This window comes from Ixodes scapularis, unplaced genomic scaffold (assembly GCF_016920785.2).
Source record: "Ixodes scapularis isolate PalLabHiFi unplaced genomic scaffold, ASM1692078v2 PGA_scaffold12__126_contigs__length_90152505, whole genome shotgun sequence".
Taxonomy (NCBI): domain Eukaryota; kingdom Metazoa; phylum Arthropoda; class Arachnida; order Ixodida; family Ixodidae; genus Ixodes; species Ixodes scapularis.
In genome coordinates, this window is record NW_024609838.1 from 23345381 (window position 1) to 23372291 (window position 26911).

The 26911-nt window shown below is 45.3% G+C and overlaps 1 protein-coding gene and 1 long non-coding RNA gene across 3 annotated transcripts in view; one reads left to right on the forward strand and one right to left on the reverse strand.

Moving 5' to 3' along the window:
• Positions 1–2246: 2246 nt before the first annotated feature.
• LOC8051120 lies at positions 2247–10159 on the reverse strand. Its single transcript, XR_005715021.3, has 3 exons — positions 10066–10159; positions 4245–5246; positions 2247–2547 (listed from the first exon to the last, which is right to left on the reverse strand). It is a non-coding gene; the product is annotated as an uncharacterized LOC8051120 (long non-coding RNA).
• Positions 9571–26911, forward strand: part of LOC8051121 (ceramide synthase 5) — a 29925-nt gene continuing 12584 nt past the window's right edge. Inside the window, exon 1 of one of the 2 annotated variants that reach the window (XM_002433569.4) lies at positions 9571–9897. The gene's annotated coding sequence lies outside the window, so the exon portion shown is untranslated. Of the gene's footprint in view, positions 9898–15623; positions 15864–26911 lie in introns of those variants that run through there. The other variant, XM_029992091.3, reaches the window with a different exon arrangement.

Sequence of the window (26911 nt, forward strand, 5' to 3'; positions counted from 1 at the left end):
GACGGTCAATAATACGAAAGCTTTACGAGAGAACGCGTACACCAACACAGTGTTCACGAACGAGCCTTCGTCTTACCTTCGTTTGCCCACAACGGGCTGCACCTGCGCAGAAACCAGATCCGGGAGAAGTGAAGCGTCTGCGCATGCGCAATGCCGACAGCAGCGCCACCGCAGTCACGTGATGTCGAAGAGTTGAGTCGACCATATCACCCGGAACGCACCTATACGGGCTGTAGTTGTGCTTGTTGGAGCATAATACTATAGGAAGTATTCACTGCACGCCATATTTGTTGGTGCTGTTTAGAGCGCATGCTTAGAACGAGCTCACATCAATAAGCTGCTAAGACCGGCACTCTCGATAATGCGAAATGCACGTTGCAAAAGAACTGTGGAAGCTCGCCATCAGCACGCGCTCAAAATTCGCGCACACAGATATGGCTGCCAGTGAATACTCCCTATAGTAGGGCCAGCTGAACTTAGGGAAATATAATATAGGGAGAAAAAGAGACGTCTGTATCTTTTTCTCTCTATATTTCCAGCGGTATGTCTGTCTTTTTTTCTCTATATATTCTATTTTCCTAAGTTCAGAGGCCCTATTTATAGTATGGAGCGCTGTCCCCTGAGCTGACGATATAATTTCTTGCCGTCCCACTAGATGGCGCCATAACTCAGCTGTTCAATGTTCAACGGGGTCGCCTCTAATGACGTTCTGGTATGCAAAGGACTACGTCAGGGGTGCCCGCTGTCACCTGCTCTTTACATGCTCTACACATCCGATGTGGAGATGTCGTCAGTTGGCGGCTTCCTGGACTCGCTTTTGCAGATGACATTGCCCTTATGGCCGATGACGCGTGTCAGACATGAAGGTGCTGCTGATCGCCTGTGAAACAGAAGCGGCTCGACTTCGACTACGGTTCAATGCCAAAAAGATCGAGGTACACCCAAGCATTCCTTATAAGTTGTGAATGCGAAAACATGCAAGTCGCTCGTCCTCTCCCTTTGTCGTCTGCTCCGTACTTTTCGTCGCCGGTCAGCTCGTGTGCTCCCCTGGGCACGGTGACCTTGAATGCTCCGTGTTAATGGCACGCTGATGGACACGCAGCGCCATGGGGTGAGCGGTCGTGGAAACTGACGAGCGCAGCGGCCAATGCAAGCCCCGTCGACGCGCGCCAGCCAATGGAACCGAAGGAAACTGGGTGCCGTTTTTGCGCTTCAAACTGATGACGTCAGCTCGCTCCATGAGACGGTTATGCGTTCGCATTAAAAAATTGGCAATCGTCCTTTTCTCCGCAGAAATGGAGGACCTTGAATCCCTTACCATTCAGAACGCTGTGCTCCCTGTTAGTACCAAGTACAAATACGTCGGGGTGACACTAACTACTTCAGCAGATTATCTGGAAGAACATCACCAGAACCTCAAGACATCGGCACTGAGAAAGCGCAATGTGCTTCGTCGAAAGGACCTGTGGAGCTGCGACCGTTATTTAATAACCCGAGAACCGTCGAAAGCTGTCGCTGTACCAGGCCTTATTTTCGTCAATGCTGTTACATGTGTCCTCAGCGAGATTAGGGAATACCTTGAGCGACAACAAAAAGAGATCGGGCGCCAGGCGCTGGGATGTCACGGGAGAGTGACTAATCAACTTGTCCAAGGTGACCTTGGCCGGTCCTCGTTTGAGGCACGGAAGGCCAGCAGCAAGCTGGAGTATGACGTCCGACTGCGACGGAGATCGCTGGGCACGAAGGGTTTTTATATACATTCATTTAAAGAACCTAAGAACGACATGGAGGCGGCGTACCAATCGATTCGGGACAAAGCACGGCGCCTTCTCGGTGAGTGACGAGCCCTCTACAAAGAACCATTGGGTTGCGAAGGTGAGAGGACAGATAAACAACGCAGAGACGAACCGGTGGAGAGCCGACATGGAAGAACATCTTATAAACCCTGAGATAAAGAACGATAAAAAAAAAAAAAAAAAAAAAAAAAAACGGACGAACACAACAAAATCTTGTGTTCCTTGTCCCTTGTCTCTCGGATGGTGTAACTCCACGGACTGAGCTCCAGAAGAAAAAAAATTGGTTTGCTCTTTATGTTTATACGGCCTTGATGGAGAGGCGCCTCAACGATTAATCGGTCTCTTAGCTGTAGATGAGTAATTTAGCCAGTGCAGTACAACTTCGATCCCCGCCGCCCCCGCCCGTTTCGATCTGGATGAGTTTCGTACCGGCACACGTTCGTGGGACTGAGCTCCAGCGGCCAGAACAACCCTTTAAGTAGGGCAGGCCCTCTAGCGGCGGTCCCTACCCGACCCACGGGAAATTGTGCGGTTGAGTCGGGAGGGACCGTCTGCTGGGTTGCAGTCCGTTGAGATCCAGGAGATCCAAGACCCTTTATTACAAAGAAGCAAAGTGGCCGTGAGGGCCTCAAGTACAGAAAAAGAACGACCATGGCCACGGGTCAGGGCGCGGACGACTGCTTGGTTGTCGCATCTGACCAGGGTCCGGGGTGGAGCAACCAGGAGGGTACAAAGGACGGCCCACAACTCTCTGCAAAAAAGGCCCCAGGGAGTGTGTGTGAGGATCGAAATATTGCCCGTTGGCAGGCACAGTCCTAGTCTGGTGTTGCTGGCATCAGCAAACACTTCCTGTTGCACCGAAGGGGAAACAAATGGCATGGTCGCGGGAAGGTGCATTAATACAAAAGAAAAAAAGGTTAATCCAGTCCAGGGGGACTGGGCAGCCGGTTGCTGCTGCAAGATGAAGGGGGCGCAGAACGTGGTAGTGGCACCCGAACAGTGAAAAATAAAAAGTCCACAAGCAAGCAACACGCTGGTACGTCTTGACACTGGGGCTGTCGTAGGACTTGGAGGGTCCTCAGGAGGTCGCGGCAGCGGGACGGCGTGTGGGCAATGGTGCGATCAACACCGTTAAGCAAAAATCCCCCCCAAAAATAACACTGTGGGTCGGTGAAAACTGTGAGTCCGCCGGGTTCACGCGGAAGCCACATTGGTGAAGATCGTCCAGGAAACGCGTGGTTTTTTCTTGCAGAAAAACAAAGGATGAGTGCGCAAAGAGCAAGTTGTCGAGGTGAGCCCAGGCCCACAGGAATCGAGCACGGGCTTCACAGGCTAACGCAGTAGCCAAACTCTGCATAAAAAAACGGCGCAGGCCGTATTCCAAACGGGAGCACCTTGTAACTAAAATAACGTCCGTCGAGGCGGAAGGTGGTCAAAGTTCTCGTCTTGAGATGGAGGCCAAAGTGGTAAAACGCATCCCTTAAGTACACTTTAGTGAAGTAAGACCGGGGTGGGGAGTGGACAGATCTGAATGGCCTTTGGGAGGGGTGGGAGCAGAAACTTTGGGCTCGGTAAGTGGGGGGTAAGATGAGAACAGTCGAGCACAAATCTGGAAGCCTTGGCGGACTTCGGTACCAGCTGTATGGTGACAGGTAAGGGCCGCGGGTAGTAGTTTCCAGGATTCCCGCCTGGAGCATAGACTGTACTGCCTCGCGAAGGTGGGGCAACTGGGACGTCGAGGGAGCCCGCGCGTTAAAAACAGAAAAAGCTCGTGAAAAAAAAAAAAAAAAAAAAAAAAAATCAACGCGGCGGGGTCAAACGGGGGCGCGCAGCCAAAAAGAATACGGGTCAGGTCCCAGTTGACCGTGGGGGGTGGTTCACTTGGTCGCACCGGCATGTGCGGAGGTCCGGAAAGGAAGGCTGCCGGACGTCGGCTGTCGGTTGATTAATCATCGTTCTCAGAGTCGTCCGGCGGTGGGAAAGGTTTGTGGACGGCTAGCCAACGAAGGATGCGTAGAGCGGCATCCGCCAGGCTGTCCTCCCCGCCATCAGGGTCCGAGTCCACGTCGGAGTCGGGGGAAAGCCCCGGGTCCGACGTCTCCAAGGGATCCCCCGCCTCCGCCCCAGAGTCCAAAGGAGTGTCTAGGGAGGAGGAGGGGGAACCAGGAGGCCCGGCCCCGGGGGAAGGCCCCGAAACCGGCGCAAAAGGGGACGAGAGGGCGGGAAGGCCGGCCTCACGGATTGCCTGCGCCAGGAGGTCCTCCGGAAGGGGGACATCCTGGAGAAGTGCCAACGTTGGCACACCGTCCACCACAGCACAAACCGGGCGAGCGGATCCGAGAACGATGTCAAGAGCACGGGGAATGTCCACAGGGGCCTCTAGCGCATGCAGGAGGGCCAGGCATTCCGGCGGGCAAACAAAGTTCTGGGGTAAAGGTTGGAGCTCACGGGAAAGGCCGGCGTGGGGAAGGCCCAGGGCAGTCGAATCCGGGAGGTCCGGGGAGAGTTCCGGCGGAACAGGTCGGTGGGGAAGGCCCGGTGAACTGGTCGGTCGGAACATGGAGGGCTCACTTTTTGGTCTTTTTGGACGACTTGGGGGGCAGTTGGTTCCGTGTGCTAGCCCGGAGCCCTCTGGGGGGACTGGCGGTGCGGTCAGGGGACGTCGTCCTGGTGGCCGCTGGGCGTCGAGCTGGGACAGGGGGTCCCGTGCACCGGCAGTCCCGCAACTGCACAAAACACTCGAGGAGCTGTAGCTCTGTGATCTCGCGTCTGCCGATGTGCTGGGAATGCTGTGACACTTGTTGCACGTGCACAAAGGCTTCTGCAATGTCGCGCTTGGCTGGCGGGTCGCTGACTGTAAAGACACGCTGGCGTCCAGCGACTTGCGGGTTGAGGACGGTGTAGGGGTGGTATGCAACGTAAGGTGTTGCAAAAAAGCGGCCGGGGTCGGGGGCCGCGTAGGGGGCGAAGACTCGGGGCTCGGGCGGGGCAGTTGCTGCGGTCTGGGTAGCGGCAGAGGGCTGGAATTCGAGCTGACTGGCCATTGACCAGGGGTCGGTGGTCGGGGCGGCGACGCCTGGTTGGGGCTCCAGTCCAGGCTGGAGTCTGAGTCCACCGAAAGCCGCGACGGGGGGCGGCTGGGACTGGGGGGTGGACTGGGCCGGCACCGCTCCGGCGGCGACATTAATTGTGAGCGAGAGCTTTGCCGACAGCTGTCGCCAGGGCGTCAGCCATGGATGCTTGTGATTCCGCAGCAATGCGTTGGTTCTCTTGGAGGAGACGGTGAAATTGTTGGTTTGCCGTCTCTCGGTCAGTCGCGACCACTTGCTCCATCCTAGCAGTATACTGCTGTAAAGCACGAATAAAGTCACCTGGGTCTCGGCTGTCCTCGTCCGAAACGTCGTCCGGTGGAGCGCATGCCACTTGCTTAGGAGGCATGGCCTCTCGGGGCTGGTCACCAAGAGAAAGCCCAAGAGAAAAAGGGATTTTGTTGTGTTCGTCCGTTTTTTTTATCGTTCCCCATCTCGGGGTTTACAAGATGTCGATTAATTACCAGCTCGCCTGCACTCTCTCACTGCTTACAATGGAAGAACACTCCAGCATGCACCTTTATGCGACTTTCAAGACCAACATCGCTCCCGCCCGCCGGTGTGGAAATACACTGGCTAGCCGACTCCTTGCCGAGGCCAGCGGTGGTGCCTTGCGCACCCGCATCTACAGGCAGCAATACTATGTGGACGTGACCGAAACCGTGTGCGGTGCGTGTGGAGAGGTGGAAGAAACTGTTCCACACTTGCTCCTTGAGTGTCCGGCAATCGTACCTGCGACAGACGTCGGCACCCGCATTGAGCAGGCCCTCGGTTTCACGGAGGAGAACAAACGTGTGATGTGCTCAAAGAGGAGGCTCGAGGCATGGTGGACAGTCCACTCGTGATACTTCAGACTGACTACGAACCCTTTTTCTGACTTTCTAGTTCCCTTTGTTTTCATTATCTTTCTCTTTTCTTCATTGGCATGTCTATTATATAGACGCTCGTTAAAAAGAGCAATTACCGCCAGAAATCCATACAGACATACATACATCAAGGCGTGCTAGAAATGCCTCAGGTAATAGGCTTGCACGCGCCCGGCGTAGTCGCAAATGGTTTATGAATGGTTTGCTTTCGCTCCATTATTTAACAGGAATCCACCGAATGAACGACACTACAATCAAATGGAAAGACAAACAGCACATAGAGTAAGTTCTATGTTACTGTATTATTGTACAGCTCGAATAGTCGCGCCCTAATCATAATTAGAAAAAAAAAATAAAAATAAAAAAAGCTCGACGTACTCCTAAGCACTTCTTATGAGTTGTGAATGCGAAAGCATTCACAACCCATAAGAAGTGCTTAGGAGTACGTCGAGTGCTTAGAAAGTGCTTAGGATGGAGCACTTCCTAAGCATAAGAAGTGCTTAGGAAGTGCTCCATCATCCCCTCCGACGATGTGGATGATGGAGGTGACGGCATGTTGGTCGGCGCCGAGCGAGCAGAAGCTTCCGAGCGCGCGCCAAGGTGTCCGTTTTAACCGGCGCAGGGCCCCGTAGAATAGGTATTCCCATAGTGGCATGGGGTTGCGGCGGTTAGCTTTATCGGCGCGCAGGCGGCGGTCGTTGAAACTGACGTGCGCAGCGGCCGATGGGAGCGCCACAACAGACCACGAAACTTGCCAGCGCTCTCAATCTTTGATACAGATTATGCCATAATTAGGGGAAAAAACATTAAATAAAAAAAAGGACACGAGGCATTTAAAATAATCAGATGGTGTGCTAACGATGCTTACATGAGCCCTTCATAGTTCGCGACTATCAAACAATCCATTATTCAATCACCAGATCAACACTTTTGTGCGTCCTCAAACAATCAAAGAAAATTGAAAAAAAAGGTTCGTGCATTTTCGACTATTTGATTATGCTATTTTGTTTTAATTTTTTGTGCTCCAATCTTTCTATTTATGATCATGTTTTTTTTCTTCTTGTGTATGCTATAAAACTATTTGGTTAAGAACGTTATTATCACTAGCGCAAAAACGGTGGCGGTCTACGTGCTACAGGTGCGGCATATCTTGCGATAGCAGACGATCAAAGACTATAATGCAATTAAATGCCTTTCCGAGACTAGTGGCGCCATCTCTTAGGCGCAATGTTAATCGCCGTCGCCTCGCGCGGATAAGCAGTGCGCGGGATCGTATGAACGAAGCACGTCCACAGCACTCCTGCCAAACGCACCTGCCCGCGAAAACAAATGGACGTACAAGTGACACGTGTCGCTTATGTTTGTAGGCGAGTGACGAACAAGACGATTCATTGATTCCATGGGACATCTTCCAAAGGGCATGTCATGCCGAAAATAGCCTCCACGGGAGACTACATAAACTAAAGCCCGAGACAGGGAAAACGAAGCAACAGAGAACTCGACGCAACTTTTCTTTTTTTCCCCTTTTTGTCAAGGTTTAGTTTAGGATGTTTCCTCACCAGCTCGCCCTGCATGCTTTCTCATCTTACAACGCATGGCTCAAGGCTAAAAATGAGAGGGTCTCTTCGGCATTTCTCAAAAAGCGTTCTAACGCGCGTCTCGTTTTCGAGCCGCAGTAGAGCCGGAATCACACTGCTCATAATACATCAGTGTCACGTGATGTCATGTGACGTCACAGAAGACCTCTAACTACTGTGCACTTGGAGCGCCTTTGTGACGACGTCATAGTGTGAAGTGACACCATCTAGGCTCCACGCCACAGATGCAAAATCCCCGATGCTAGCGCTAAAAATGCGCTATAAATTACTTGTTTCGGTTTACTGTCAGAGCGCATCCAGCGGTCCTGCTCCCCTTGGCCAAGGCGCGGGGCCACCACCTCGCCTCCCTCGTAAGAGCGACGGAAGTGTGTCGTTCGCCAATGAAATGAAACGCTGCAGTGCAGTTCCAAGGCCATTGCAGGAATAAACACTTCGATTCTTGGGTTCCGGCAGCTCCATCGAACGAAGAACGCGTGGCGTCGCCCGTTATAGTTGCGCGTATCTCCCGTGGGATAGCGCCGCACCGCTGTCGCGGAGATCATACATGGGTGAATTACTTCCAAAATGTAGTTTAATTACAATTACTTTGCTTCGAAGTTGTCTAACTACAATTACGTGATAAGTAATTAATTACAATTACAAATTCAATTACTTTACAATTACTTATTTCTGAGAGCGACCTGAGTTGGGCCACATCACTTTAAACGAGCTGTATAGAATGCAACACATTTGTTCAATCCTTGTCCCAATGTTTCAGGAGGCTTAAGCTGCATAAATGTCACATATTGCACTTTCCTTTTTAGGAATTTTTAAATTCATGATAGAACTTGACAGTTTGGGGCCATGAAGTACTACGTTCTTATATTTTAATAAATAATAAGGAATTAGTTCATATGCTAAAAGACGTCAGTTCGCTAAAAACAAAATTGTTGAAAAACTTTTGTTAGCCACGCAAATAAAAATGCGACCATTAGTCATAAATGAACATTTTACAAGTGCCAATATAAAACTGAAATCATGTTATTGTAAAATTATTTACATTGAGGTGAAATTATAATGGCTTAGAAATATATAAGAACCGAAACGCGGCTCCCGAATCTTTGTGACAATATTCGCAGGGGCAAGGTCAGTCTCCAAAATGCGTATACAAATAATAACCTAAGTAAAGCCAACAGGAAATAAACTTAAAAATAATGCAAAAGAAACAAATATACGACAGTACTGGAAGAAAAACGTATAAAACTCGCAAAAACGAAAGAAATAAAAATAACTTCACAAACAATTAAAATTCCCAACCTCGGCTAAAAGCTGAAGCTAATTTTTTTTTCTTTCAATATTTTGGCATGTTTACGCTATTGTTTTCTGCTCGCACAGCACCGGTGAGGTAGGCTCCAAAGGGGATGATGCTTTTTGTGAGGTTCCGTCTGCGCCGCTAAGTCTGGCAAAAGTAATTGATATTGTGCCCGAAATTTTGCAATTACTGATGCTAGAAAGTAATTAAATTGCAAGTACAATTCCTTTTAGCCGAAAGTAATTAATTACAATTACAAATCAAAAAGTAATTGAATTACAAAGAAGGTATGGCGGAGATCCGTTGTGATGGAAAACCGAAACTTAAAAACGTATCCAATCTTGTTTTGTTGTTGTTAACGCTGTAAAACGTTTTGCAAGACTTGCTTTTCTTTTTCTTTTTTTAGAGTGTTTCACTTTAGTGGTTAAGTTTACCAATTAAAAAAACTGCAATGCAGTTTCGCCGCGCCGACCGTACAACCTTATACAAAAGTGCGACTTAGACCAAAAAATACCGGACTTTTCCCGGCAGCATATCCGGAAAGGCGTGATTTACTGTCGCGTCTTCTACTTGACTTTGTGTCTTCTTTTTTTTTTTTTTTGCGCCGTTTTATTTATTTTGATTGTGCACCTACTTGCCCAACTAGCGCGCAAGTAGCTAACAGAGCCGGGCACGCCATTTTGCGTCGTCGCCAGTTCAGCCAAATTCAGCGGGGACGCAAGCCCCCTCCCGGAGTAAATAACTCGGCCACCGCGGAAGCCACACAAACGTCATGGCGCTACGCTGATTGATGGATGACTTCGCGCCTCGCAATTACAACGGCACTGCATGAGGCTCTCGAAAAGAAGAAAGAAGAGAAGCAACACAATCAATGTATCAAGAAAAAGTCCCCCTTTGTCTTTTTTTCTTTTCAAGCTCGCGCGCGTACTCAATTGTAACCGCAACGTGGCTAGGGAAACAGTGACTCATCGCTCTACACGCGATCGGGCTTGTCGAGCTTATCCTTATCACTGAAAAAAGAACGATAACGCTCAGAGAGACACCGCGGCTCTGTGGACGAGAGAGCTTGTTATCTCGGTATCGCTATAAAGCTGAACCCTGCGCTCGCGGTTTGATAAAACGAGGGGAAAAAAAAAAAGTTACCGAAACCTCGTTTCTCGAGCGGCCCATCTCGTCGGCTGAAGCCAGTCATCCCCCTTTTTTTTCCCCTTCTTCTTCCAGACTCTACGTTGCACCTCGGATACACCGTAACATCAGGTCAGTGATTGCCCAAAAATCCAACCGATCCTATCTTGCCGCGGCTAGGAACTGTTCGCTTTGACGCCCACCGCCTAATCTTTCGAACACTGCCCACTGCCTTTGGGAGTCGAGCTCAGCGACTGAGTACGCTCTGACGGGGTCAATCAACCAGCATGCTGTACAGACCATAGTCCGCACGACGCCCAAAGTCAACACATTGATGCTTGGTCGACACGAAAATCTTCTTAGAGTCAGAACACCTTGACAAATGTCTGCTGTCTTGGCTCACAAACAAGCTTGTGACGTACATAAATCATCCTTAACCTACTATTCCATTCCAATCTTTTAAAAAAAAAAAACAAAAAAAAAAAAAAAACGTATAATGCACCGCGTGAAATAAATATTTATGGTCCACGGACTACGGTGTGGCAAATATGGTAGCTTCAAAAGTGCCGACAGTAACTGATAGATGGCGCCACCGTCCTGATCGGCGGCGTCACAGCTGGTAAACCTGCTAAGGATGACCGGTGGCGCCATCTTTGGCCACGTCTAGATACCACGGTCCTATTTTTTTTTTCTTTTTTACTTTTTGTCCTATTTGCATCGTGGTTAAGATTTGCGAGTCTAATGGGAGTCGACTCGGAGAAAGTTGCGAGGGGAAGGTCACAAGCGTCCAGTAATGGGATTCACGAATTTCGGCATCGAAAGTTGGCGAACAGCGCAATACTGCTGTTTTTTTTAAACAGTAGCCAGACTTCGAACGTCGCTGTTGCCACCAGCTACCACTGACACAGCGTTTTCAGTGGAACATGACTGAATGTGTTTCCTTCGATTGTTGTACCCCTTTTTAGGGTACAACAAGGTCGCGGTACTAGTTGCCGATCATGCTTTCGTATTAATTAAATTACAATTAATGAATTATTGTATTTTCATAACTTTTGAGTAATTTGTAGTGTTAACTAATTACTTTTGACGGAAAGCAATTGTAGCCGTAATTGAACTACTTTTTCACCTCAGTAATTGCAAAAAAAAATATAATTACAATTACTCTCTTATGATTTTGCCACGCAGAGCTTAATTGTAGTCCCCCCACTGCAGACGATACACTTGACTAGGGTGCCTCAATGACCTTCTGTTTAGATTGATGCCACCCTTTGTAGTACCCGATGCCGACAGCACGCGCTCACGGGGAAAATTCAAAGAAATCGACGAAAACAAAATGTCGCCATAGCACAGTCAGCGCCACAGGCGCGTGCAGGGACACGCTCTTTCACGCGCTTCTGAACAAAAAATAAATGTAAAAGTGGGAACAAAATGGCCAGATGTCTCCACCCTAAGCAAAGCGCACATGAAGGCACCCTACACTTGACGACTTCCCAATTGACTTCTGTCATCTCGTGGGAAGAGGACCTTATATTCCCAGTATGGAGAAGAAACAATATCACCAAAATGATGTGATCGGGATCTGTGCAGGGTGTGTGTATATATATATATATATATATATATATATATATATATATATATATATATATATATATATATATATATACACTAAAAACCTTACAAATATGAAGAAAAAAGTTATAAAAGCTACATTAATGCGGTCTATGAACGTGAGTTTACTGCCAGGGGCAGGCACGTAGCGAGGGGGAGGAACCACGTGACCCACAGTGATCGCACCAATCACGTAACCACGCGACTAATAAGGGCACCGATCCGGCTACCACGTGACTCAAGGTGGCACAAACCGACGTGACCTTCTAATCAACATTTTTGCGATGACCAAAAGCCGCTTTTTTTTTTTTTTTTCAGAAAAACAGGGATTAAAAAATCCACTTTTTTGTGAAAATATGGGAAGCAGCGTTGCACATCCCGTTCCATCGTCGCACGCAAACTGTCAACGTTCGTCGATTCATGGCTGGGAACAAGCCGTGTCGAGTCGATTGACCTCTTTGCATGTAAACGTAGTCATGCACTCCGTCTGGCAAACACCTGCAGTGCCGACAAAGGCGCCAGAGCGTGGCTTCGGAAAGAGCCTTTTTGTGCGTGAGTTCTCGCAAGCATCCAGGGATGCTGAAGAGGCTTAATCCGTTACAGCCTACGATGGACCCAAGGTGGAAAATAAAAATCGAGAAGATTTCAATCAAACCAGTCTTACTACGATGGTTTAAAATCAAACATTTCCCGCAAACATAACCCCGAAAATAGATTTTATTTACGGTTTGTCTACCATTTGATGTTGTTTTTTTTATGAGCTCTTGTTGTGCACTGGAACCCGAGAACCACACAAGCAAGAAGGATTCATATCAGTCGGAACACGTGCAAAAAGCAGTGCTCTTCTAAGCAAATCAAAACACCGAGTTTTTCTTTCTTTTCTACTTTTTGCCTGTTACGTAACGTCTTATTGCAAGCAAATCAAAACACGGAAGAAAAATTGGGGATCGACCTTACGGCGTGATGCGTTTAGACAGTCGTCAGCTTTTCTGTCGTCTACGCTCACGCCGTCGCCAAATTTCGCTGGGAAGCTGAATGGCTGCGTAGGTCACGTGACGTCAATTTTTGCACTAAAATTTAGGAGGGAAACTAGATTCGTTTACGCTCACGTCCCCGCGAAACCAGGGGGGGGGGGGGGGGGGGGGGGGGGGCTGTATTTGTTATTGCTGTAAAGGCAAACAAAGCTTTCCAGCTAACTTAAAAAAAAAAAAAAAGATAATAATTAAGCCCTTTTGTCCTAGTATGGCGGGTTACACACCGACAAAAAGTTGTTGATTAAACTGTACTTTCAATTTACACTAACTCCTTCTTTCGCGTTGTTATCAGTGATTAATCATTGATCAATCAATCTGCGATGTTTAAAAATAAATGCAGCGATAAAGAGAGTCATGATTTTCTAGCTACAGTGATTTGAATCGAGTAAATCTGATTTAAATCAATTTAGTCTTATTTATATCCAAACAAATCGCACTTATTTCATTTTAGATAAACATAATGATGACTTTTTTATCATTATTATCTTGGATAGACTGCACCGGACGCACACGAGCCATCCCAGCGAATAGAGCCCTGTGAAATTATCAGGTGACCACGTGACACTCAAACTCCATTGTATTGAATTGACCTCGACGGCACACACCAATAAAAAACTCGAGCTGATTTAAACGGGACAATGAAATAAATCTTGGGCTGGGATAAATGATTTTTACTAGATTAAGATTTTGCTAATCGCATATCGTTTAGTGGGGGACAAAAAAAAAGAAAAGGGTGGCCCACTTTTTGGGTAGAAAAATGTCTGAAAATATTAGCCGACTATTTATTTCCTACCTCCTCTCCTTCCAAATCTCCGCCTTTTCATCGTGATGCATCAACACCTCCTAGATAACAAGGCCGCAGTGCTGAATGAGATGATGTCATAAGCGAAGGCCAACGCTGGACACAGATTGGAAACGAGTTCTACGTCAGCGCCCAGCTTCGAGTAGAGTTTGAGCCGAACGTTGACGCAATCGTCGTGTCCAATCTGTGCCCAGCGTTGGCCTTCGCTTATGACGTCATCTCATTCAGCACTGCGGCCTTGTTATCTAGGAGGTGTTGGGTACTAGCTCAAGCTTTGGAAATGAGCACCGCGACACTTGGACGTACTTATAGGAAGTATTCACTGCACGCCATATTTGTGGGTGCTGTTTAGAGCGCATGCTCAGAACGAGCTCATATTAATAGACTGCTAAGACCGGCACGCTCGATGGTGCGGAGTGCACGTTGCAAGAGAACTGTGGAAGCTCGCCATCAGCACGCGCTCAGAATTCGCACACAGCTATGGCTGCCAGTGAATACTGCCTATATAGCGCTCGTCAACAATCAATCCGCCGACGAATGGTTGGATTCGGGTGCGTGGACGAGGGGTGCCGTGACGGCACTAATCATCACTCGCGAATGACAAGTTCCGCGGTGCTTAAAACGCACGTGCGAGTGTACGCCACGACCACGGGAGTTCTGATCTCCCGTTTGGGTTGAGGGCGAAGGAGGAACAAGTTGAAAAAAAATCATTTCAGGGCTCTTTCAAATCGGGCTGGTTTCACTACGCTGATTATAACTGGACCTGTCTCCTTGAGAAGAATATCGAAAACATTTTAATAACAGTTTTATTGACCAGCATATCAATGTTTGCATTGTTCCAAAGGGAAAAAAGTATTTTGTTGTAATATTTATTATAGCTCAATGACAATTTCACGTTTAGAATGCATAATCCCTTTCTCTTTAACAAACACTTTTTTTTCCATAGTTTCATTCATTCATTCATTCATTCAGAGTTTTATTGTGTTTGCCAAACAGCTTTAGGGGCCTTTTTAGGGTTACACTTCACATTATAAAACAGCACTAACTAAACAAACTACACGGCAATCCTAACCACAATACTATTCTTGAACTTTTTAATATAAAACATAGAGAGGGACAAGCATGCGCTCGATTTGAATGACCATGACTCTCTACGTCGTTATTTATAGTTTTTTTTTTTTCTTTTAATTCCTTTGGTTGCTTTGCACTTCTGTTGTGGCCCAGAGGCCGGAAATATTTCTTCTGGCGCCGACCTCAGATGCTATGGACTTGTGCACAAAGTCAAGGAAAAAAAAAAAAAGGAAAAAACGGGGGGGGGGGGGGGGGGGCGAATGTCGGCTGGAAGCTTTGAAGATAAATTATAAATGGGCCAAAGATGTTTCCACGAGATTTCGACAAAGTCACAATTCAAATGTAGCTTGCGATTTCGTTTATTGATTTATTTAAGCAAATGCAGCCTGTTCTCTAACTAAAATATCGAGCAGCCTATGTTCCAGCAAAAACGTTAACCGTTGTACACCAGCTTGCCGCACTGATTCGCATTCTTGTGGTGGCCTAGAGACCGTAAAAAATTTCGTATGGCGCCGACCTCAGATAATATATGTGTATATATATATATATCTATATATATATGTATGTATATATATATATATATATATATATATATATATATATATTAACGTATTTCAGGTAAGTTATCTACACTACTCTTCCATGCCATTTTCAGTGGCGACATTTATTAAAACGGGAATCTACTATGTTTAAAAAGCACCTTGCGCCAAAGAAGTATTTTGGAGAGATTCAAATGACATAAATCCCATTTGTTTAAGTATTTTTCACAAGTCACATTTTTATTTATTCGTTTATTTTTTAACTCCAGACTACACTCTAGCTATGAGTAAGCTGTAATATAATCCGAAATGTTAACTTTTTTTTTTTCTCTGAAAAACGTTTGTTCATTGGTTCAATTCAGCAACTAAAGTTCTAAACTATTGTCATTAGATTACCTAGTCTTCTCCCGTACCACTACTCCTGCACCCACACGCGAGCAATTATTGTCTTATGTGGAAATTAACTTGTAAAACGTGAACGTAATTGTATTTCATATCGCAAGAAAGAAAAGTAGACGCTTTTTTTTTTGTACGCTTAAAATCATTATTTACTCTCAAATCGCAAAAACTCCTCTCTTTATTAAAAAAAAAAAAAAAAAAAAAAAAAAGAAAAGTGCAAAAGGTCGAAACTCTCCTTTACATTCCACGAGAATTTCAGCCACTCCCTCCCCGTATCCAGCTTAAACATGAAACAAAACAAAAAGCTAGAAAACTGCTAAGTGTCACAACCCAAGATGCACTCGTATGCAGACAGCCAGGCAAGGGGGAAAATGTAAAACTGACTCCCTCTCCCTCTTTCATTGAGAAGGCGCGGGTCGCCCAACAAGCAGCATCGGCGTTTACGAAGGAACACCTACACACCGGCGCAAGGGGAAGTTGATACAGCTGCACTCCGCGCCGCCGCGAAATGTAACATCATCCAGGGCATCTCAGAGCAGCTGTTCGAACGCCGCAAGTGGAACTCAACGCGGTGTGGCTCAGCAGCGAAGGGCAGAAGAGCAGCGACAGGGAGGCTTTTACCTGTGTAAGAAAAAACGCTCACAGGTACGCCCCAGAGTTTTTTTACCGCCGCTTTTAATAACATCCTGATTCAGTTTTTTTTATAATCTCAGAACTAAGTTAGAGATGATATAGATGACGCGTGCAGGGATATTGGCAGCCATAAAAACGGTGCCGGCTACTTCATAACTTGAAAAGGAAAAGCAACAAAAATTACAAGAATGCTTAAATTTCATGACGACGAAAATAATCCCTGGAGAGAGGGATTATTTTCGTCGTTCTTGTCTAGCTCGCTTGCACCTTTGCATTTAATTGCATTATAATCATTGAATTTCAATTAAAAATAAAAAAAGGGGGGGGGGGGTAAGTCTGAACACATTTGCTGAACACCCAGGCTTTACTCTTCCCGGCATCCTTTTTATTATTTCTAAATTCGGAATTTGTTATTGAGAAAAGGGAAAATGAAAGGGATGCCAACACCAACATTCGAATTTCCCCGCGCTTGCTAGTCGGGTGCCGCCACATTTTGCGTAACTAAACAACAGTACTTCGAGCACGTTTCCTTCAATCTGGTGCTGTGAGCTTCACCTGCATTCATTTCACACCATCAAACTTTTTGTAACCCGACACACGCTGTTTAACTTGCAAATCAAAAAGGCAAAGTTAAAAAAAAAAAAAAAAAAATATCGTCGCGCTTATATTTCGCTGGTGTCAGTTGTTGCAGGAATCATTTCACACCGGAAAACTTCTTGTCAAGGGCTGTCCAAACAGGACACAGTTCCTGCCGTTCACAGCATTCGCTGTACCCAAGTGGACTTTCCTCCCCTCCGGTTCCAGCCCACTTTGGAACGCGTCTTTTTTTTTTTTTTTTTTTTTTTGTCGCTTGGGGGGGGGGGGGGGGGGGGGGAAAGAATGTGCGAATTATTCCAAAACTTCAGCTTTGACCTAAATCGCGAAATTTCAGCCCGCGAAAAAGAAGTCGCAGCAAGCGAACAGGCGGGTTGTTGCGACAACCGATCGTCTGGTCGCACCCAAAACGTTCGTTGCTCATTCATTCAGGGGGAGAGTAGTAGTAGGCTATAAGGGGGAGCGCGCGGCGTCACGCGGCGGCTTCGAGGCGGTTCTCGAGTTTGCCGCATCGGGCGATGACGTAATCCGCAGGCCATTCGCCTTCTAGGGGCCCTAAGCTCGTCAAACACAAAGTTGGAGCCGAAAGTTCGCGGAACGCGCCGATTGAACGTCGGCGACAAAAACGCTAAGTCGTCGTCGTGATTGTCCAAACGGTGTGCTCCGTCGACTTCGGCTTCAACTTTGTGTTTGACGAGTTTAGGGCCCTAGATGGCACTCGTAGTCCCTACACGGTTTACGATATTATCCGATAATTTGGCTATGGCGTTTTCCCCATAGTAACCCGCCTTGAGCACCTTACTCTTAAAAAAAAAATTAATCGCTTACAATTATTACTTTTCGTTAATAAAAAGCGTTTAATTAGATTACTTAACTACTTGAGAAGAAAAGCAATTGGTCGTTACTTGAAAGAGTAACTGTTACTTTTCCGATTAGTTCGAATTTTAAAAGTGACGGTTTTTTTCTGTCGGGTTAAAAACGGGTTTTTAGTACTGTCGATTATTTTATTGGAATCACCATATTATAAACTTATTATTATATTACACAATCTATTATATAATATTGAGGAAGATATTATAATCTTCCTCAATCCACCGATTTTTGAAAAGCCACGCATTATCCTGTCGGAGGCTTGGTTCGAAAACTTCTTGGTAGAAAACGTGTACAAAAACAAAAAAAAAAAAAAAAAGAAAAACCACTATAGAGAGAAAAAAAACGTTCACAAGTACATTTAGTACTTCCAAAAGTAATCAAATTGCAGTTGTGACTGTGAAAAATTGTTCTACAATTCAGTATTTTTTTTTTTTTTTTCAGGTTACATTTAGAAAGATAAAAGTATAATAAGGATAAATAGCACTGATTTGTTTCGATATATGAAAGTGCTTTGCAAAGTCGAGTCATTAAACTACACAAGAGAGCATTTAAAACATGGCATAAAAGATTGGCTTGGATTTTTCCATTTTACATAATCCTCGTTGCTTACATAATCTTCTGCATGCGCAGCCTCCCTGTCTCCCTGTCCGGTCTTTCCACATATATGAATGAAGAAAATGATCCTCAACATTACAGCCGTACATTTGCAGTGCAGAACAATATCCCTTCAGTTCGATACCAGCAAAACGTGTGTCGTATTCTTTCGAAACAAAGTTTCAAAAGTAGCTTCTTTTAGATTTAAAGATTCGTTTAAAAAAGCCATGAAAGTTACACTTAAAGGGACGCTGAACCACACTTTTCAGTGTCTGTAATAAGGGGGGCACGATCCTTCCACGATCCACAGCCGCCAGTGTGCGCGAGCACACGCAACGAAACTGACGTCATCATATCATGAATGGAGGATATGATGACGTCAATTTTGTTGCGTGTGCTCGCGCACACCGGCGGCTGCAGGCTCATGGAAAGATCGTGACCCTCTTATTACAGACACTGAAAAGTGTGGTTCAGCGTCCCTTTAAGCGGTTTGTGCAGGTGAGTTATACGGCCAGGGGGACATTATGTGGGTGGCTAATCTTGGCGATAAGTCGGCTAATTAATTAAAATTCCTTAATTACATTTTAATTAGTGAAAATAGACGTATGGTTCCAATTAGAAACTTACTGGGCGTCATCGAAAACCTCCAGATCAACTCTTTTTATAACAACTTGAAGCTCGTGGGAAACTCGGGAGCGCGCCAAAGTACCACTCGTGAAGCAGGCGCAAAGCTAGCAGTGGCGGAACGCGGATGATAAGATTATCATCGCGTTCCGCCACTGCTAGCTTTGCGCCTGCTTCACGAGTGGTAACTTTGGTGTGCCTCGATGCACGAGATTCAAGTTGTTCTAAAAAGAGTTGATTTAGTAGTTTTCGATAACGCTCAGTAAGTTTCTAATTGGAAGCATATGTCTCTTTACACAAATTTAAATGTAATTAACGATTTTAATTAATTAGCCGACTTGTCGCAGAGATTAGCCACCCACATAATGTGCCCCTGGTAGTATAACTCACCTGCACAAACCGCTTTAGTGCAACTTTCCCGGTTTTTTTTTTAATCTGCCAAGCTTAAAAAAAAACAAAAAAAAAAACGTATATATCGTTACAGATGAAGGTGACGAGAGGATGATCCGTGAACTGAAAATAAAAGTTTAATCAGCGAACTTGTGCCAAACACAAAGTCAAAAACGGGCGTCGAGACAGCAGGAAAGGCGGGCGGCGATTTGGCGGCGCAATAGCAAGCGAGAGCGATACTGACTCGACAAGGTCGCGGCCAGTTTCTTATCCAGTTTACGTCACTATCTAGAATATTCGGCAAAGAAGGACCGAGAGTCGCGCGCTCGGGGCGAGAATGAACATGCACTTTCGAAAACAAGAAAGCAGGAATAAATGATAAAAAGTTACGTCCGCAGCAAAAATAGACGCGAATCTTCTAGAAGCCCGTGAGCGTAGCTTGCTCGGCCCTGCGGGCGGCAATGTGTATATGTATATACATGTGGATGAAGTGAAAGAAAAGAAGGGCAAAGAATACTTTCACAATAGACATACAGACGACATTTTGGGGCTCGATTTAGGTCACGGCAGCTCACTAAAGCGAACAGAGGCTTTTTTTTTTCTTTTTTTTCTCCCAAGGTTTAGAGCTATAGTGCATGTGTTCCTACCAACCCTTTGTTTCCTAGAAAATATCTTCGGAGCAGAGTGATCTGGAAACTGGTGGAATGAAACTTAAGAATTCGGGGGAAAAACTCGGGTTAAAACCCGATTTTCTAGAAGCGTGCTCGGGGAAGGGGGGGGGGGGGGGGGTAAATAAGTATCGGGAAATATCCGCGGCGAGAAGTTTCGGCGTCGCCATCTAGCGGAAGCCCGGCAGAACACAAAGCTAGAGCTGCCGACGTTCCCGACGCCGCTTGTAACTGACTGGGCTTTCGTTCAGCTTGGCTGTCTCATTAGTAAGTTTTATTTTTTTTTTAATAAGATGTTTTTGCATTTGTCGCGGACCATTACAAATACTGCGCCTGGCATTGCCTTCGATCCCCAGGTGGCTAATTCGAATCCCGGCCGAGGTGCTCGCAATCTGACGGAGGCTTATTGCGGAGAAGGCGCCGTGTAACCGAGCTTTCGGTTGCACGTCAAAAGATCCCCAGGTGGTCGAAATTAATCCTTAGTCCTCCGCTGGGGCGTGCCAGCTGCCCGTCGTTGGTTTGGCACGTAAAACAATCAAATTTGACATTTTCATCCCAAGCTTCAATGCCGCTAACTAAAATGTGTGTGTGCGTGTGCGTGTTTTTGTCTTGAGCGAAGCACGGTGACCACGCTCACTTTTAGTTAGCTCACTGATGTTTTAGAAACTTTAATTGACAGGTAAAAAAAATCCTTGTCCCATTCCTTGGAGGACAATCAATGGCACCATTGCTGTCCCGGTTTGTTTCCTAGAGGAAAACTTAGAAGTAATCTATTCTCATTGTTCCATCTTTAGAAAATCAGGGGTAGTCCTGCACCCATTTGCTTTTATACACATCCTAATCTTTCCCAAGCTTAATAAAATCAGCAGCAGCCCCACGTTGATCATTTTGGTAATTACAGTGAAGTGAATGCTCCCAGCATATAAAGTGTGGATACCTATAAAGTGTGGATAACTACGAGTCCTAACAGAGTTAACGCTAAAAGAAATGTTTCATTCCGAAGAGGACTACAACTTGAAAGCCGAGCTCGAATAAAAAAAGAAAAAGAAAAAAGAAAACGAACACGAAAATAGATCATTTTACACAATAAAAAAAAAAAGAAAGAAAAGAAACACAGGCAAGCTTCTTGTGGGAATCGTTTTGTCAAATTATCTTTATCGAGGAGTCACTTTGTTAAGATCGTGTATTTAAACTGACAAATCACTTGATCGAAAGCTAACGCTACAGTGATAGCCGTTTGTGACATTGCACAGATGTAAATGTTATGTGATGGCCGTAATGATAATGTTAAAAAGAGGAGATGTATGATTTTTTTTTTATATCTGACCTGCGAATAAAGAAAACACTTGTGGTCCAGTTATAATTAATGTCAATAAAACACAACAAAACCTATGATTACAGCCAGTATTTTAGGACGTTGCATGAGATTTTGCCCCGGCCATAGGTCGTCTAGAATAATTAACACTCGTTCGACTGAGCATAAACAATCAACAAAACACGTTTTATTAAAAGAAAAAAAAAATCTTAGCGGCGTTTACATGCAGGCAAAATAGTAAAACGCTTCAATATATATATATATATTAACAAAATATTTGCCCCTATAGGAGATGGTTGTCCAAGGTCGCCACCTCCTATAAGGGCAAATATTTTGTGAACATATTTCTCTCGAGTGCCTTCTTTTTCTCCCAGGTGGTGTTCATATATATATATATATATATATATATGATTTCATCTCAAATCGTGCAGGCAAAAAGGGTCGAATTTTTAATTTCGGTGAAAAATATATATGTTATGACGTCGTCTCTAAAAACGCAGTAGCCAGAAACCGCAAGTTCGTCTGAGTTTTTGTTCTCGACTTGCGAATTTTAAAAGAGGCCGCGGCGGAAAGCAGCGTTTTTCACATCCGTCGTGGGTCGAATGTTTCGCTCAATCTCCCGCCATGGATTTTCAGTCCACATTATCTTAACTTTTTTCAAGCACTCTGTGAACACATTTAAAAGGCTCTAATACCATGAAATAATTTTGGGCTTTTTTTTTCTGTAAAAATGTCAAAAACGCCCCCTCAGTCAATTGTTGACTAACTTTGACAATTAATTACTGGCGATCTACTTAAGTTACATTAATATTTTTTATGTCCACAGAGAGGCTGAAACACGCTCTTTAAATATATTATAAAATGACTCGGCTGTATAAAATATCCTTTGCGGGACGTTTACGTTAATATTATGCGAAAACCAAAAAGTACCAAATTTAAATCCGATTTTCTAAAAAAAAAAAAAACCATTTTTTTATTTTTTGTTAAAATGTAGATATGATAATTGCTACACGAAAAGCAAGTCGAGAAAGTGTGTAATTTGTTTGTATCTTCTATATTGAAGCATCAATATCGTACAAAAACATGTTTTAACGGCTCAAGATGGACTTGCTAATTGCGCGCCTTCACAAACGGTGAAATATTTTTGCATTTTTTCAACGTTCCCTCGTAAAAATGAAATACATTTGTTCCACCGTGTTCTATTTATTTATTATATAAATTTTATTATAGGCGGCAAACTACATTGGAGCAACACTTCTAAACAGACCAGCAGGCGTCGCAAACTTTTAATGTATAGAAATCGGAAGACGTCGTATATGAACCTGCCGCCTTTTCGGAACCAGCAGATGACCACGACCTTTCGCGCTCGTTGTGTTAGAGAACACGGCTCGTGACAGTAAGGCGAGCAGCGCACCCTGGTCTCACGAGGAGTGAAATGGTACGAATGGGTCGTTGACGCGGTTATCTCTTTTGGAAACGGCAAAGCCCGGAGACTGACATTAAAAACGAGCGTGTTGGTAAATATACTTGTGTTTATTCTGCCCGGAGACTAGTTGGGTCGAAGTCAGCCTCCTTGTCAACTATAACTGTTTGTGAAGAGTGGCCTTCTCCCGAGTTGAAAAGTTAGCGCCGGCTGACGTATTCTTTTGAAAAAGGGAAGCGGAAAGAAAAAGTTTGAGTAACTGCAGTAACTACCTCGAAAGGTCTCCTCTCCCGATGTGAGGCTCGAGGCATGTTACGTCTCAGTTACCTTCTCGCGCATCGCTGCTCGAATCTATTCTTCACTTTGTTCCGTACAGCCGTCGTGGATGTGCGTAATAGAGTGAAGAACAGATTTGAGCCACCGTCATCCTGCCAGGCTTCAGTGTCGGGACTGGACTCGGCGTCGGTCAGTTAAGACTTTTTTTTTTTTTTTTTTTTTTTTTTATTTCGCGTATATTTTCGCTTGCTGAACTTTGCTTCTCGGGTGCGGTTTTGCTGAACGTTGTTGTCTTTTTTTTTTTTTTAATGTTTTATGATTAACTGTTTGTTAGCATTTTTTTAGTTGTTGGGTTAATTTCGTCATGGCGTAGCGGCCTGACGATGCTGTAGAGAGCGTGTTCGCACGCATTTGGTTGTGTCCCGTTTAGGGAATGCCCGGAAGGAGTTGGTTTTTCTTCTTGCCATGTGCGGCTGAGTTTTTCCGTCTTTATTAAATCTTTGTTTCTTTGTTTCACCTTTACGTGTCGTCAACTTCTTTGTCTGACTCTCCACCAGGCGTGGGCCTATCGCCTTGCCACCGCTCGAACCTAAATCTTTTTATTTTTTTAACGCAATTTTCGTTAAGATCGGAGTTGGGCAATTTTATTCTTATTTATTTTTATTCCCTACCCCTCTCCGTGATACTTTCTCCGTGTGTTTCGGATCGTTTCTGTGTCATCACTTTTGTGTATTACGGAAGTAAAAGGGTATTCCCTGGTTATCTGTGCGATGAACAAACCCTAGCGTTTGGTTTCGAAAAGAATTGCATATAATATATCAATGATGTGGTGACTTTCTATGTCTTAGTAATCTGACAGCTAATAACTAGTCATGCTAGTTTACAGTGAAAGGTTTATAAATCGAAACAATACAACGTCTGCGCCTCTTGGATATTGAAGGTCTACAAGGCCTGCTGGTTTGGTTAGATATCTTTCTCGTGGTTTCCCGCTCTTATCAAAACATAATTAACTATTCAATACCACGAAATACGTTTATAATTAATTACAAAACGCAAACAAAAATCCAAGAAAACCTTTTCACAATTCATAGAAACGCACGGGTCGCTATGTCCGACTTAGGTCTTGCAAAACGAAGACAGCTTGTTCCGATATTGAGGATTAAATATAGAACATACAAAAAAAATACACACTTTCTCGACTTGATTTTTGAATAGACAACTACCATATCTACATTTTAACAAAAAAAAAAGTTTTTTTTTAGAAAATCGATTTTAAAATTAGTACTTTTTGGCTTTCGCATAACATTAACATAAACGTCCCGCAAAGGATATTGTATACAGATGAGTCATATTATAATATATATAAAGAGCGTGTTTAGGGCTCTCCGCAGACATGAAAAATATTGATGTAACCCAAGTAGATCGCCAGTATTTAATTGTGAAAGTTCGTCAACAATTGACCAAGGGGGCGTTTTTGACATTTTTACAGAAAAAAAAGAAAAACGCCTAAAACCATTTTATGGTATTAGAGCGTTTTAAATAGTCTCACAGAGTGCTTGAAAAAAAGTTAATATAATGTGGACTGAAAATCCACGGCGGAAGATCGAGCGAAACATCCGACCCACGACGGATGTGAAAAACACTGCTTTCCGCCGCGGCCTTTTTTTAAAATTCGTAAGTCGAGAACAAAAAATCCGACGAACTTGCGATTTGTGGCTTCTGCGTTTTTAGAGATGACGCTATAACATATATTTTTTTCAGGGAAATTAAAAATTCGACCCTTTTTGCCTGCACGATTTGAGATGAAAACCGCCCCATTTATATATATATATATATATATATATATGCTGTCTCGATTACAGCACTGCGCCGCGTCTACTGCACTGTAAGAAAGGCAAGACTCGCTCGAATGCGGAATCCTTGTGACCCGATTTGTTGAGCAAACACAGGAGTGTCTTTTCGTTTCGGACAACATAAAGATGACTGCTCGTTCTTCCAACTTTGCAGCGTGACAAGTGACACGGACATGAAAAATAAAATTCAACTGCGGGGAAAAAAAAAAGCGGATTATCGTTGGCGTTGAGTCCCGCCAGTGGAAGTCGTTCGAAGGACGAAACAGAGACTCGTGAAGAAAGTCAAAACATAATACCAAATACACGATTCGTCGTGAAAGCACCTGATAAGTAGTTCGAACTGGCCACCGCGCTCGCCCACTCCCTGTTGTCTTGATCTAATACAATCTCCACTTCCCCAGTTGTTTTCGTCTTGGATATGAATGGGTAGTTACAGCCCCTTTTGGTCGCGTGAGTTGTACCACCGGTGAAAGAGCAACAAAGAACCACCGCGCCGCGCTCGAAATCTAGCGATCACGCCGTGCCGCTATGGCGCACGCGATGCAAACAAACCGCGCATCCTTACATTCCGGGTATCACGTGACATTCCCGTGCTGCTCAGTCGCGCCCCCAGCGTGGTTCTCCCCGAAACCGAGGGAGAGGACGAAGCGAGAGCTCTGATTGGACGGATTAGGGGGTAGACCCAAAGGCTAGCTACAGACACTTGTCTCTCTGCTCACTGTTCCAACATCGGCGTTCGAACGCGAGACCTTGCGCGAAGAGCAAACGACGTTCTAGTTCGTCCTTACTGGAGGAAAACACGGGTAGAGAGAAAGGCAGCTAGCCGTTGCGTTTATCCCGTAATCCGTCCAATCGGAGTCCGGCACTTTGACGTCACCGCAAGCTCTCGTTTTCTTTTCTCCCCTGTTTCTCTCTCTGAACAAGCCTCGCATCGTCCGTCTGAACGCGTCTTCAACGTGTTCCTTCGTCGATCACCAGCCTCTGCTGGTGATCGACCTCTCTGCGTAGCGCGAGGACAGCGCAGCAGAGGTTGGTTGCACTATTCTTTCACGGGGCGCGGTGCCGTCGGGGCCGAGGTGCGCTCCGATCGCAAACCGAAACTTAAAAACCCGTCGAATTTGTGCCGTTTTTCAGAAAGCCGTAAAATGCTGCGCGTGCCATCTATCGTTCTGCAATTTGTTCATTTAGTGTTTTTCGATGATGCTGAACAATTTTCTAATAGAAACCATGCCTTCAAACATAATATTAAAAAAAGTTAATTACGCAAAATGATTAACAATCTAATTATTCCTGACTTTAATTATTTTCCTAAATAGGCCCCTGGCCTAGGACCACAACGACAAGCCTTTTTCTTTTCTGTTGCGACGCGTAGTTTTCGCAATATCGCATTTGTCCACTTTTCGTGAAACGCCCTGTACATATATAAATGAGTACTTTGTTAGTTACGGCAACTTTATAAGCCGTATTGCTCTCGGTTGAGATAAAAAATAAATAAAAAATAAAGGCGCGCAGATGGCAAAACTGTCTATCCACACAGCGGAAATAACGCAAATTAGCGCAAACGATCCCGTCATATATCTCCGTCCCTTTTGTTCACGTATACCTTGCTTTCGCTGCATCAGAAACAGCTGCGAGTGCAGAGGTATTACGGTGCCGAAAATGCCCCTCCGACTGGTGTGTTTACCGCGTCAAAAAAAAAAAAAAAAAAAGTATAGTCCCTCAATTTCTGCCCGACGTCTTCATAAAAGTGTCACGACGCGGTCGCCGGACTCGACTGCGGCGGTATGCGTGACACCAGCGCTGGTTGTGGACGCGACAGCAGGCGCCCCTTCGTGCTGCTGGCCGCTGCTCTCCAGCCTGACACTTCACCGAGGAGAATTCGGCAGCCACGGAGTTGGGACGCCGTGTGGCGACATCGACTTTCACGTTCGCTCGTGCTTTTCGCCGCGGCGTTTCCACGCCTAGCCCAGCATCACACCCCGGCTTTTTGACGCGTCATTCGTTGCCCTCTCGATGCACGGCCGGAATACAACGCTAACCGTACACCTGGGGCTCCAATCTGGTCGCTTGGTGAAAAGTCGCGTCTCCAGTGTTACTCCGACTGAGAATCGACAGCGTCTGGAAATAGACAAATTTTAGGGTAAAAACTATCGCGTGGCGAGTCTCTTGCATCTCATTATCGCCCCGCAACCAAACAGATTGCGGCACTCGCCGATAAGAACGTCAAGGAACCAAGCATAAATAAATACATTTTAACCCAAAACTATCTGAAAATAAAAGTCCGAGGATACCTAAGCACTTCTTATGAGTTGTGAATGCGAAAGCAGCCGCCTGCGACGTATTGCTTGCGCCCCGCGTTGTCGAAGGGCCTCGTCCCGACGGCCGAGCGCGCGCTCTCGTGAAGTTGCCGCGCCGCGCTGAGCTCGGCCGTGCAGCCTCTCCGGAGTCTG